The sequence below is a fragment of the Microcaecilia unicolor genome, chromosome 2 (assembly GCF_901765095.1).
Source record: "Microcaecilia unicolor chromosome 2, aMicUni1.1, whole genome shotgun sequence".
Classification (NCBI taxonomy): Eukaryota; Metazoa; Chordata; class Amphibia; order Gymnophiona; family Siphonopidae; genus Microcaecilia; species Microcaecilia unicolor.
In genome coordinates, this window is record NC_044032.1 from 360,664,766 (window position 1) to 360,679,739 (window position 14,974).

The window sequence follows — 14,974 nt, forward strand, 5'->3', positions numbered from 1 at the left end:
TAGCCACCCAGGGATTCTCCTCTCTCCCCTGCCCCCCCTCCAGCCACCCACCGATTCTCCTCTGTCCCCGCTCCTGCCACCATGCCCCCCCATGTCACCTGCCGCTCACCCCTCCACCCCCCAAGGTCGCCACCGCTCCCCTCCAACCCCCCCACCCCCCGATGTTGCCACAGCCACTGCTCCCCTCCCCCCTCTCCGTCCGCCCAACCACCCACCCACTCAACAGACCTGCCAAGTCTCCAGCGACACAGGCGCACCAGCTCCAATTTGTGGCCAGTGCTACTTCAGCAGCAGCGTCCAATTCAAAAACACCATCAGCTGTTTTTACGAAGCAAGCACGGTACCGCAGGCAGCCATCAGGATTGGCTGTTGGCTCTGCAGCCCCTACTCTCGTGTCGCTGTGCTCCTCCGGGGTCGTCCTCCAGGGGCAGTGACGTGGAGGCGAGAGGAGGGGCTGCAAAGCCAATAGCCAATCCTGATGGCTGCCTGCGGTGCCGTGCTTGCTTCGTAAAAACAGCTGATGGTGTTTTTGTATCGTCCCGAAATCGGAGCTGTTGCCGCCTGTGTCGCTGGAGACTTGGCAGGTCTGTTGGGTGGGCCTGGAGGGAAAGTGGCTGGGCAGATGGAGAGGGGGGAGCGGCTGCGACCTCGGTGGGGAGCAGTGACTGCGGCAACCTCGGGGGGGGGGTGTGGAAGGGGGGAGCAGTGGGGACCTTGGGGGGTGGGGTGGAGGGGTGAGCTGTGGCGACCTTGGGGGGGGGGCTCCTGCAATGTTCTAATGTTTCTCACTGCGTTCATGACGTTAGGAGATGGTTACGAACCTAGTGAGACACATCTGAATGTTGAAGAAGCAAATTATTATATTAGATAACCAATGTGACACTGTCATATCATGGTACAAATTATATTGCAGTGATAGGGTGATCCAAATTGGTAGAGGGGTAGCATTATATGTTAAAGAGGCCTTGAATCAAATAGACTAAAAGTTCTACAGGACTCAAAACACATCTTGGAATCCCTATGGATAGAAATTCCATGTGTAAAGGGGAAAAGGATTTTGATAGGCGTGTACTACTGTCTACTTAGCCAGAATGAACAGGCAGACGCAGAAATGTTATCAGAAATTAGGAAGGCTAACAAACTGGGTAACACAATAATAATGGGTGTTTTCAATTACCCAGATGCTGACTGGATAAATGTAACATCAGGGCTTGCGAGAGAGATAAAGTTCCTAGATGAAATCAAGAGCTGGTTTATGTAGCAGGTTGGTTCAGGAATTAACAAGAGGGGGAGCAATTCTAGATCTAGTCCTAAGTGGAGTGCATGATCTGGTGCAGGAAATAATGGGCAGGGCCGGTCTTAGCAAGTGCGGGGCCCTGTGCAGACCAATTTGGTGGGGCCCCATCCTAGCCCTGTCCTAGCTCCGCCCCCACCCTAGCTCCACCCCATTGATAAGATTATTCCATTTTTAGAGTTTTTTTTAATTTATGAAATTTCAAATAAAGACAAATGAAGCTAAACTTGTACAAAAAAACTGATTGAAATAATAAGCACAATACTATCATGAAACCTCCCCTCCCCAGAAGTGGAGTGGCCGAGCCGCGGGATCATCATGAATGATGCGGACGGTCATCCGAGGCGAGCAGAGGTCGGAGCGGAGGCAGAGCGGGGCCCCCTTAGGCGCGGGGCCCTATGTGGCCGCCTTGGTCGCCTCTGCCTAAGACCAGCCCTGGTAATGGGGCTGGGACCACTTGATAACAGTGATCATAACATGATCAGATTTATATAATATCTGGAGGAAATCCAATACATTAGCATTTGACTTTCAAAAAGGAGGCAACAATAAAATGAAAATGGTCAAAATAAAAAAGAAATTAAGAGGAACAGCTGCAAAGGTCAAAAATTCATCTTAGGCATGTATGTTCTTCAAAAATATCATCCTGGATGCCTAGACCGGATATATTCCATGTAGGTATTCTTATAACTTGTCCAGAATGATAGATGGTGCAGGATATAAATATATTAAATAAATAAATAAATTTTAAGGTGTATTAGAAGAAAGAAGCCAGTAAAAGAATCAGTTGGACCTCTAGATGGCACTCAAGGAAGACAAGGACATAGCGGAAAGACTAAATAAATTCTTTGCTTTGGTCTTCACCAAGGATGATATGGGGGAGATGTCAATGCCAGAAATGGTATTCAATGCTGATGAGTCAGAGGAACTAAAACAAATCTCTGTAAACCTGGAAAATGTAATAGTGCAATCTGATAAATTAAAGAGTGACAAATCACATGGACAAGATGGTATATATCCTAGAGTTATGATAAAACTGTAAAATGAGCTTGCAGAGCTTTTATTAGTAATATGTAATTTATCTTTAAAATCAATCATGGTAGCAGAAGATTGGAGGGTGGCCAAAGTAACAACAGTATTTTAAAAATTCCAGAGGTGATCTGAGAAATTATAGACCAGTGAGCCTGACATTGCTGCTGATCAAAATGGTAGAGACTATTATAAAGAACATAGGCATGGATTAATGAGATAAAGCCAACATGGATTTAATCAAGGGAAATCTTGCCTCACCAATCAACTACATTTCTTTGAAGTGGTGAATACAAACGTGGATAAAGGTAAGCCAGTGAATATTGTGTATCTGGATTTTCAAAAGGCATTTAAAAAAATACCTAATGAAAGACTCCTAAGGAAATTAGAAAGTTGTGGGATTGGAGGTAGTGTCCTATTGTGGATTAAGAACTGGTTAAAATATACAGGAGGGTTGAATGGTCAGCAACTGAACTGAGCATGTGCGGGAGTGCCGTCAATGATTGAAGTGCACTGCCAGCTTAAGCGTTGTGGCAGCACAGATGAGACTCATGAAGTCTTCAGCTGGTGGGGCAGTAGTGGAAGGAGGCAGTAGTGGGAGCAAGAAGGGAAAGAACTTAGCCCCCCTATGTCCATCTTTGGGAGCCCCCAACAATGGACTTCTGGCTACACCCTTGCTTGGCCTTTGTGGTCTTATGATGTTTTTTTTAGTCCAAGTTTATTTCACACTTCCAACAACAACAACAAAACTATCAACAATTGCTGCCCCTCTTTAACCTCTTGTTCCCTCAAGGAATGTCACCCCCCAAAATCCTTCAACTGCAGGACTCTCCCACTATCTCCCCTTGCTGGCAACAAGCATGAAAAAGAAAACCCAGCAAGTGGGAACTGGAAACTTGCCTTTTTTGAGAGGAAATTTAAAAACAAAAACAGTAGCGCACACATCCAGTTTAAACTTCCTAGTTGCAGGTGCTTTATACATCATACCTTCTGAAGTACTGTCAGATGGTATGGGTTGTCCCAGATCCATGGGCTCTGGGACAACTTCTAGTTCCATACAATGTGGCTGCTCTGCTCTCTGCCTTCTGCCTCTCCCAGGGACCATTTTTAGGGTTGTGCACTGACCCATGTGTACCTGGAGCTCCTGTCCCCCAGGAAAGACATCGTAGAGATTCCTACTTCTCACTGAATTCCTGCCTTTCCAACTAAATTCCCCAGAATGTCTTGCTTGCCTGCCTTTAAGATCTCATGGGGTGTAGGGATTAGACAACTACTAATTGCCCCTTTCCCTACAGGAACAGGGAAATACTACTTTCTCTTTGAGGGTTTCCTGCCCTTCCAGTTAGGGATATTTATAATTCTATGACTTAGGGGGACTGTTACCAGTTTAGAGAGGATCTTCTTTCTTCAGAGAATTTAGGATACCTGACTTTTCTAGAGCACTGCTTAGTTTCCTCTTGGGTCTCGAGGGATACAGAGTCTGACTACTGCTCCCCTTCCTCTGTACTTGGTGAGACCTTCTTAAGGGATTACAATAGATAGATAGATAGATAGATAGATTTTGTTCAGTTGTTAGCAATGCTATTCTTACCATACATTCATTGAATAGCAGAGCAACCCCAAGACAAGGATGATTAGAGAGAGAGAGAGTAAGATATAGATGTGTGTGTGTTTGTGTTTGAATGCCCTTAAAAATAGGATATATTTGTTTGCCATGCCCCACCTATTCTGATTCAACTTTCTGTTTCCATGTAGGTGGAGTGAGGCAGAGGAAGGGCCCCAATGCTGACAGCCTGTCTCTAATTGCTGCCTCTGCTGGCGATGATACCCCCTTACCTGTTTGGCTTCTGTCTATTCTTCTTGCCCTGTTTGTTCAGTGTGCTGCCGCTATGAGTGAGTGTGAGGACTGTTGGTTGCTTGTGTGTGAGGACTGTTGGTTGCTGCTGGGAGAATGAGTGCTTAGAGGGTGTGGCACAAGTGTTTGCTGTCACTGAGAGAGTGATTGATGTGTGCTTCTACTATGTGTGACTGCTCAGTGTGCTGCTGCGGCTAGGAAAGCGAATAGAATGTTGGGTGTTGTTAGGAAGGGTATGGAGTCCAGGTGTGCGGATGTTATAATGCCGTTGTATCGCTCCATGGTGCGACCGCACCTGGAGTATTGTGTTCAGTACTGGTCTCCGTATCTCAAAAAAGATATAGTAGAATTGGAAAAGGTACAGCGAAGGGCGACGAAAATGATAGTGGGGATGGGACGACTTTCCTATGAAGAGAGGCTGAGAAGGCTAGGGCTTTTCAGCTTGGAGAAGAGACGGCTGAGGGGAGATATGATAGAAGTGTATAAAATAATGAGTGGAATGGATCGGGTGGATGTGAAGCGACTGTTCACGCTATCCAAAAATATTAGGACTAGAGGGCATGAGTTGAAGCTACAGTGTGGTAAATTTAAAACGAATCGGAGAAAATTTTTCTTCACCCAACGTGTAATTAGACTCTGGAATTCGTTGCCGGAGAACGTGGTACGGGCGGTTAGCTTGACGGAGTTTAAAAAGGGGTTAGATAGATTCCTAAAGGACAAGTCCATAGACCGCTATTAAATGGACTTGGAAAAATTCCGCATTTTTAGGTATAACTTGTCTGGAATGTTTTTACGTTTGGGGAGCGTGCCAGGTGCCTTTGACCTGGATTGGCCACTGTCGGTGACAGGATGCTGGGCTAGATGGACCTTTGGTCTTTCCCAGTATGGCACTACTTATGTACTTATGTACTTATGCATTGTTTGTCTGTAGAGAGTGAGTGCTTGCTGCTGCTGTGTGTGCTGGTAGTGGGAGAGTGAGTGCCAGGTGGAGTTTGCTGGTGGTAGTCGTCACTAGGTAGGTAGTTAGAGATGTATAGTGGTGTGTCTGAGGTTATTGGTTTGCACTTGTGGTGGTGGGATATGGATCCACTGAATGCACTGGTGGATCACATGTTGGAGGAGGAGGAGAGTTGTGGAGGGGAGGCCCACAGGAGACATCTACATCCCAGAGTTTTCCGGCCCCATACCCGTTTCCTGACCCTTACTGACCACCAATATTTCAATAGGTACCATTTTGATAGGGATGCCATCTAGCACCTGTGTGACCAGCTCTAACCCCTCCTACAGCCCAGGACCTGCAGGAGCAATCCCATCCCTGTCCACCTCAAGGTCACTACCTCCCTTGCTTTTCAGGTCTCTGGTAGCTTCCAGTCTCTCCTAGTTATGAACGTGGGCCTGACCCAGCCTGCTGTTTCCAATTTCCTCACCCAGTTCCTTGATGCCTTCCTTATTCACATCTCAGACTACATCACCTTCCCCATTGCCCCCCAGGCCCTGCAGTTCTATGGCATAGCTCACATTCCCTACTACTACTTAACATTTCTAGAGCGCTATTAGGGTTACGCAGCGCTGTACAGTTTAACAAAGAAGGACAGTCCCTGCTCGAAGGAGCTTACAATCTAAAATAGCTCACATTCACTCATTTATAGGCGGCATCGACTGCACACATGTTGCACTCAGACTCTCCCCCCCTTCCCACGGCACAAGAGGCCACCTATAGGAAAAGGAAAGCATTCCACTCTATGAACATGCAGGTTGTGTGTGACGCCAAGGGACAGATTGTGGATGTGTGTCCCCGATACCCTGGTTCCACCTATGATGTCTACATACTACTGCATTCTGGAATCTACTGCAAGTTTGACTGAGGGGAGATCACCAGCAGCTGGCTCCTAGGTAAGTGCAACAGGCATCCGCCAACCCTATACCCCGAAACCTTCAGCACTACCTCCTTCCAGGTGTCTTCACAATCCATAAAGTACCCAGACTAGCCAATACCCACCTCTGTCTCTCCTTCTGCTTTCCCCCACAGGTGACAGAGGATACCCACAGCGAACCTGGCTCATGACCCCGAAAGTGCACCTCCAAACTGTGGTGGAGGAGGAATACAATAAGAGACATCAGATCACACACAGCATCATAGAACACACCTTTGGACATCTGAAGAATCATTTCCAATGTCTCGACCGATCCAGAAGGGAGATCCTCTACATCCCTCAGAAGGTTGCAAAGATATTCATGGCCTGCTGCATGCTGCACAACCTGACTTTCAGAAGACGACAGCCCCTGGCAGAAGATGGCCAGCAACCACAGCAGCAGATCCAAGACCCAGAGGATGAGGAGCCCCACTTGTGTCCGCCGCCCATAGAACTGAGCTAGGTGCACACCAGCTGGGGGTCCAAGCCAGGGAAAGACTCGTACAAACAAATTTTAGTGACTGTTAACACACCACTCCCACATCCTTCCATCACCATCACCCTCTTCGTGCACAACCTTTCACCCCCTCATATCCCTTCCCCACTCTCCATCCCCTCCCCATCACACCCCTCTCCTATCCCTCAGCACAGCCCACCATCAGAAAGGCAGTGTACCACAAAAATTGCCTGCTTCGCCTTCCCCTTCCCCCAGCCCTGCTGCCCTGTACCTCTCCCACCCTGTCCATGAGCAGCTGGCAGCAGCCCGGGTCTTGCTGGTGCCAAATTATTTGTCTGAATCCTCTCCTGTTGGCTGGGTGTTGGGCTGTAATCCAGGCATAGGGCCTAGAATGGGAGCCTGTGCAATGGCTGATTGAGGCTGGCGTCTTGCTGAACCACTGGCCTGGGGGGATGAGGGTCCCATCCTCCTCTGCTTTGCAGCCAGTTGGGGATCACCAGCACTGGTGGCAGAAATTGTGGGGGCCATCTGGTGGCCTCAGCAGTAGTAAGTGGGTCTGTTAGGGGCTGCTGTGTGCCCTCTCTGGAGGTTAGGCCTGTGGTACATGCTTGCAGATCCCCATGTAGGCCCTGGATTCCCTCATCAAGCTGTCTGAGCAGCTGCCCAACTTCTCTTTGTGCCTCCACCCCTTCCCAGATCAGCTGCAACTTCTGGCAGCGATATTCACCAAACTGCACATTGTGGGCAAGCAGCTAGTTAGCAAGGTGCAGCAGCTGCCATCTCTGCCTGGAGGGTCTGTGATAGGCCCACTGTGCCTCCTCTGTGGCTCTTCACCCTCATGGGGCACATCAGCAAAGGCTTCAGGGGTGGGGTGTCTCAGCCACTTCTGCCGGTCCCTGGAGGGTCTATCTTCTGCCTGGTCTTCACCCCCACTGGCCTCGTGTGCCACATTTTCTGTCTCTTTAACTTACTCTGGGGGCTGCTGGGGCTGGTGGCCACTAGGGCCTGCCTTGGCCTCTGAGTCTGTGTCACCTGCATAGGGAAAGTGAAGGAAATGTGCTTGTTGTGCTACCTAACCTGCCACTGTTTTGCAGCATTCTTGTACATACCCCTCCATGTGCATGTCCAAGCCACAGATGACGAGGAATGGCATTGTCACGCAACCCAAAGATGTGCCTCTACAAGCAACTCTGCTTGAGCCAAGGGGTATGGAGCACTGTGTACCTCAGAGACCAACCTGCCAGAGAGCCACACAGGCAGGTGGGTGGAAGGGGTGCAGAGGCACAGTGATAAGAGCACAGACATGTGGAAAGCAGATATGCACTGTTTGGTGATGGGTCAAGGTGGAGGGGGGGAAGAAGGCACCAATATATGACAAATACTGGGGCCCTCCACCCATGTAGCCCCCCCCCCCCCCCCCCACAAACTACCACTACCTGTTGATATTTTGGGTCATGGCCCCTAATAACCAGCCTTTCTAGTGTGCATTCTTACCCCCCTCACCCATAAACCTGGCCCACACTGTCCCCACTTGTGAAACAACAGGCAGAACAGCTTCCTAGCCCAAAGCTTACCGGACCCCTCAGGCTGTGCAGCCCCATCAACCCCAGCATTTGCTGACACCACATATTTTATTTTTTATTTTTGTTACATTTGTACTCCGCGCTTTCCCACTCATGGCAGGCTCAATGCGGTAGGCAATAGAGGGTTAAGTTACTTGCCCAGAGTCACAAGGAGCTGCCTGTGCCGGGAATCGAACTCAGTTCCTCAGTTCCCCCAGGACCAAAGTCCACCACCCTAACCACTAGGCCACTCCTCCACACATATCTGGTGGCAGCATAGCTGTTGTAGCAATAGTTGATGCCCCCACCCCCATCCAGGGCACAGATAGCTATAGAGTTCTATGGCAAGTTAGGTGGTCAGTCTGCCCCATACTGTGACCTGCTTTGTACTGTTATGTCCAGGTCACTGTACCAACAGTAAGGGCTCATCTCAATCCAAACATTCCTCAAATCCCCAAGGCGATACTGGCTGAGCTAATGGGTGTAGGGTATTTGGAGGTGGAGCCCATCCCCCTCACCAGCAGAGTTTAGAAGCCAGCTGTTGACTGGTTGGCCCCCCCTTGTTGGGAATGAGCTGGGCCCGAAGTCTGTCTGGAGACACATGTGCATGCAGCAGCAACATTCCATGCACATGTCTCGTTGACAGATGTCATGCCCAGCTCCTTGCCAACAGAGGGACCACCCTGCCCCCAGGACCTGTCAGGCCAATATCTGGCCTAGAGCTTCTGCTCGGGAAAGGCCTCACTCACTGATGCCCTACAGCTATGACCTGGCACAAGGGAGTGGTAAGAGAGACTGCAGGCCTGTGTTCTCCCCTTCCCCCATTCTACAGTCTCTTTCCCACGGTTTTGCCTAGTAGTGGTAGTACCAGAGCACCCATTAGCCTTGCATATTATGATATCCATACATATTGGACAAAATGGAGACACAGACCTTTGTATGCAAAATGATAAATAAAAATTTACTCAACATTTTCAAAATAATCCCCAAAAAACAACCAGGAACATTGGGGGAAGGGGTACTTTCCAGAGTCCTCGGTGAGGGGGCCTGTGCTCCTCTGCCTGCCTTAGGATCTAGTGCTGGGCTGGCAGTTCCTGAGGCATAGCAATCTGTGTTACAGTAACTTGGTGCAGGAACAGCAGATGCGGGTCCTCATGGCTGGGACCAGAGGCTGCAGCCCTGGCCTCCCCAGATAGGCCTTCCTACAGAGGGAGGGCCTGCTCTTCCTCTTCCCTTTGGTCCTCATGCTCTCTACGGAGGGACATGTTTACTCAGTGTGAGACCTTCATTCACGTGCAGAGCTATATATAGACATGTTACACGTCGCAGGAATATCTAGACGCTACTATGGGAACATCTCGCTGACGTTTTCAGTTGGATGTTTTATGTGGTGTATTTTTGAACAGACATTTTTTGCCCCTCTTCAAGGACTTACTAGTTGTAGATGTATATTTAAGGGATTTTTTAAATCTCTGAAACCATTTATCTATCTTTTTGATTATGGTCCCTTTTTGATGTTTTGTGATAAACGTCTCTGAAGCCATTTAGACATCATATCGAAAATGCCCCTCTATGTAACCCTATAATTCTAAATACGCCTCCACGTGCACTAAGCAGTATGCACGTAAATTAGCACTCACTGGGGCCCTTTTACTAAAGCTTAGTGTGCGCTAAATGCTAAGATGCACATAGGTATAAAATGGGCAGCATTTAACATGCACTAATCCCATTAGCGCCCACTAAGCTTTAGTAAAAGGGCCCCCTTAGACTATTAAACCCTATTATGTATAGTATAATTTACTTTATGGATATTTAAAATAAAACATTGTATAAGTTGTAAGCATTCCCTGGATGTAATGGGCATAAAAGTATGTGTTCCTGGATGCTGAATAGATGCCGTAGCTTTGGCTATGTGTCTCATGGATTTCCTGAGTCGTACGTACATATCCTAATGACTGTTGATCCCAAGGCAGCCACTTTTAAATACTTCACTACTTCAAGTGCCTGTTAAGACAGCAATTAAAATAGACATAAATTGACACATGCATAATTTGCAAATAAGATATCACTGTGTAGTGTGTGAGGGCCTGTTTTTGTAGGTATACAGCATAAAACACCAGTGCACAAAATAGAAAATCATGAGCATATATTTAACATATATTGTGTATATTAATATTTAGTGCCATCTGAAATGCTAGAAGTAATTTATTATGCTAGCAGTATACCATTTTATATTCATCTGTGTAGTGCTTTGACAGGTAGTCTTTGAAACTGAGCTAAAAATATAATCTACATCTAGGTTATGAATCACAGTGGATACAGGATGACAAATCCATTGTCTTTTGCCTGTTTGACAGAGATTACCTGCTTCCTCAGAAGACAGGAATTATTTAATGTCAGTTGAGGAAAGCAATAATTTTACAGTCCTTCTCAGTTTATCATCACTGACAATTCCTGTGAATGAAGACTTAAACACAGTCTAAGAGGGTTTATTAATTTCTTTTCTGTAGGTGTCCATAAACACAATGATTAGGTGTGAAATGCTTTATGCGTTAGATGTTCTAACATGACTCATGTCATAAGTCCCTACGGGGTCTACGACATTAAGAATGTGATTGGTGGAGCACCGCAGGGCCAGGCAGAGATAAGAATGTCTGGAACAAGGGTTCACAGATTTCAAATTAAGCAGTCACACAAGGAACTCCTGTGCACACACACTGTGCCTGTAATGTACTATGCTTCTGACGACCTTCAGTGTCTTTTTTTGTTAAAGTGTAAAAATGTATTTCTTTTTTCCTTGCAAAGTGAAGGTATGTGCTTGTGTGCAGAGATTACAAACAGGGTTTCTTTTGGTTACATAACACATTCTCATGCTCTCCCTAAAAATTTCCTTGAGTTTTATTTTGTTGTTGTTTTACAAGTTTGTCTGTGTTTTGTATGAGGGAGTTCTAGGACTTTATTTATTTCTAAAAGTTATACCCCACTTACACCCAAGCTGTTCACAACAAAACATACATAATATAAAAACATACATACACATAAACAATTCACAGCACCTTCAAAAAATTACAATGGACTACTGCTAATTCCCAACTGCCATAGCTCTTATTACAAGTTGAGAGAAAGGGAGCTGGGGGTGGAAATAAAAAGAAAAGTAGGCTACCTACACACTGCTGAGTGAGAGGACTCTGCCTGAGTTCTGAACTACATCTTTGCCCCTGAGGACGTTTCAACCTGTTGTTAAACAGTTCCTTTTAAAACAGTCACAGGAGACACCCAGACTTACACATCTGTCTGCTGACACAACTTGTTAAAAAAAACAGGGGGGCTGAATAAGACATGGCGATTGGGACAGGTGGGCAGCATGCATGAACACTGTTCATCTCTAAAACCAGCTTTTTTTTTCTTTCAGCCTGGCTGCAGAAAGGCGTAATAGGGAGGGGGTCATTTGTCAACCTGTTTGACCTCACTCAGCCAGATCCTGGGCTCTGTGAATTATCTTAAATAGCTTTGTGTCTGTGTTCAGAGAAAGAGAGAGAGAGAGAGAGAGAGAGAGAGAGAAAACCTAATTATTTTTGCTTTTTTTTTTGAGGGGGGAAGGGCTCGGAGTGCACAGATGGGATTAGGGGATGAGAAAAGGAGTGTCTGCTGCTTTTTTTGTCAGGGAAACTGTTACATAACCTTGAAACAGGAGGCATTAGTTATTCAGTGTTTGAGTAAACAAAAACATTTTAAGACAGGCACATGTTGAGAGGCTGTGTCTAAACAGTTGATTTTGTTTTTCTCTCCATGTGAAGTCTCTAAAATCAACAAGATAAAGCATATACTTGGTGTTCTAATTTTTTCTGAAAGGAAGGTGATGCCCCTGAGGGCATTGCAGTTTATTATTAAACAATAACAAACTGCACATGCCCCTCCAGGACTAAAGGTGGTGCTTTCAGATGTTTAATATCACTTCCTGTCACGTGACTCATCCAAGATGGTGGTGAGTAGTATGAAACAGGAAGTGTCCCTATGGGAATCCACTACTCACTGCCATCTTGAAAAGGGGTAGGGACCGGGTAGAATTATGACATCACTGCCTGTAGTGTCACAAAAAAAGGGATGGGATTATGATGTCACATCCAGTAATATAATCAAAATGGGTAGGGTGGGGTGAGAGGGGCATAGCTTGAATGACTTGGATGGAGAGTGGGCAGGGCTAGGGCAGATCCTTTATTCTAATTGACTGACACAGTCAGAAGTAGGCATGGCCACCTGTCAAAAATATGCAAATTAGCTTTGAAGAAATGAACCTTACTACTGTTGAGTCTGGGCAGAGTAACTTATAGAATGCTATAAGTTACATTAGTTTTTCTGGAACACAGACACATACATTTATGCCAGCTGTATAGCTGGAGAAAGTGCTTGTGCCTAAGCACCTACACATGTATCTATGCAGTTACACAAGCATTCTATAATGGAAAATAGACACCTATTTTATCTTTTAGAATATAGTATTTGTACCAATCAGGTACCCTTTGGGTGCCAGTATAAAGGAGCACAGTAATAGAATAACTCCATAATTCCAAACCTCAACCCAACTCTGCCCTAAGAATACTTCTGCTGCCACCAGCATATATATGCTCGAAATGGCATTATGCACATACCTCGGAGCAACAGAAGGCACCTTATATTGGTCCTGACTGATATTTGGTCATGGCTCACAGAAGCCCCATCAGATTCCTTATCTTCATTTAGCCTCTGATATTCAACGTCTGTACCCAGACAATTCCAATTGCCCACAGCGGTTTGCATTTTAAAAAACGCTGGCTGCTGTAAGCTAAATATCAGCTGGAGTGTTAACGTGTTAATATTGCATTAGCCTTAATGCACTTTATTGCATCAACCCCTTAATATTTGCTATCTATTTTTTTTTTTCACAGACTGTTAATCAAGATTGTGCCCTTCTGGTTTACAGGAAGATGTACTAGTCATTTTCTTTACCGGGTATGAAAACCTATACTACTATCGCTTTTACATTTAGCAGTTAACTTAAAAGAGGTAAATCCAAGACTGGCAGTGGGTCACTAGATCAGAAATCCACGTGTACGTGGGCTGCATGAACATTTTATTCTGTTACAGAATGAGGTATACTCATCAAAATGTGACTTTCTGCTGACACCAAACAGCTCTGTAATACTGCAGAATCATATGTGGTAGCTAGGTAAAAAAAAAATGTTTTGCTAAATATCTCAAGTGAGCCACATCTCATGGGCAGACAGGCAGCATTTGGCCCACAGCCTCAAAATTTGTCCTAACTTGGCTGGCATAACATTTTTACTTAATTCTCCCCTCCCCCCTAGCCTCACAAAGCAGCCTACCTCTTTTCCTTCCCCCTCCCTCCATCCCACCCCAGTAAGCACCCCCTCTCCTTTGAATGTCCTTCAAACTTCCAACTCCCAGGCTCTCCCCAGCCTTGCTGTATCTCTGGTCGGTTGTCTAGTGGGGCTGATGGGGGCAGGAGTGAAGCCCCCTCATTCCTGCCCTTGCGGTTGCCTTCAGAATGGCTGCTGTGATCTCTCACAGCTGCTTGTGGTATTTGTCTGTCCAGGGCTAATTTAGCCAGTCATGGTCAATGTTTAAAAAACTGCTGACCACCACCAGTAAATATCTACCCCATCTTAATATACAATATTTACAATTGCTGATACAGGCTATAATATTTATTTATTTATTTTATTTATTTTGCTGCATTTATATCCCACATTTTCCCACCTATTTGCAGGCTCAATGTGGTTTACAATATAATACAACTACAAGCACATTGATGGAATAGAGAATCAGAGTATATATAACAGATAAGGTGCATAGGAATATTATGACAATCATATTAACGGAGAAGAATTTCAGAATTATTGCTATTAACAACAATGGGGTTCTTTACAGATTGCCAAGCTATCAACTCTCTCGCTTAGAAATATTACAGAATGTAGCAGCAAAGACGGATTTTGGAAAATCAAATTTTGATAGGGCAACTCCTTATTGGTTACCCATAAGGCAAGAATAGATTTTAAGATGCTTTTGTTTGTATTTAAAATTTTGCATGATATAGCCCCAAGATAGAAAACAGAGAGTAGGGTTAAATGGTCAGTATTCTCAATGGAGAAGGGTAGTTAGTGGGGTTCCCAAGGGCTCTGTGCTGGGACCGCTGCTTTTTAACATATTTATAAATGACCTAGAGATGGGAGTAACTAGTGAGGTAATTAAGTTTGCTGATGACACAAAGTTATTCAAAGTCGTTAAATCGCGTGAGGATTGTGAAAAATTACAAGCGGACCTTACGAGACTGGGAGACTGGGCGTCTAAATGGCAGATGACGTTTAATGTGAGCAAGTGCAAAGTGATGCACGTGGGAGAGGAACCCGAATTATAGCTATGTCATACAAGGTTCCACGTTAGGAGTCACAGACCAAGAAAGGGATCTAGGTGTCATCGTTGATGATACGTTGAAACCTTCTGCTCAGTGTGCTACTGCAGCTAAGAAAGCAAATAGAATGTTAGATATTATTAGGAAAGGAATGGAAAAAAATGAGGATGTTATAATGCCTTTGTATTGCTCCATGTTGTGACCGCACCTCAAATATTGTGTTCAATTCTGGTCGCCGCATCTCAAAAAAGATATAGTGGAATTAGAAAAGGTGCAGAGGAGGGCGACAAAAATGATAAAGGGGATTGGATGACTTCCCTATGAGGAAAGGCTAAAGCAACTAGGGCTCTTCAACTTGGAGAAAAGGCGGCTGAGAGGAGATATGATAGAGGTCTATAAAATAATGATTGGAGTTGAACGGGTAGATGTGAAGCGTCTGTTTTCACTTTCCAAAA

The 14,974-nt window shown here is 45.6% G+C and overlaps 1 non-coding gene across 1 annotated transcript; it reads right to left on the reverse strand.

Moving 5' to 3' along the window:
- Window positions 1–3,850: 3,850 nt before the first annotated feature.
- LOC115463949 lies at window positions 3,851–3,958 on the reverse strand. The gene has a single exon (XR_003941204.1). It is a non-coding gene; the product is annotated as a U4atac minor spliceosomal RNA (small nuclear RNA).
- Between the last annotated feature and the right edge of the window lie 11,016 nt (window positions 3,959–14,974).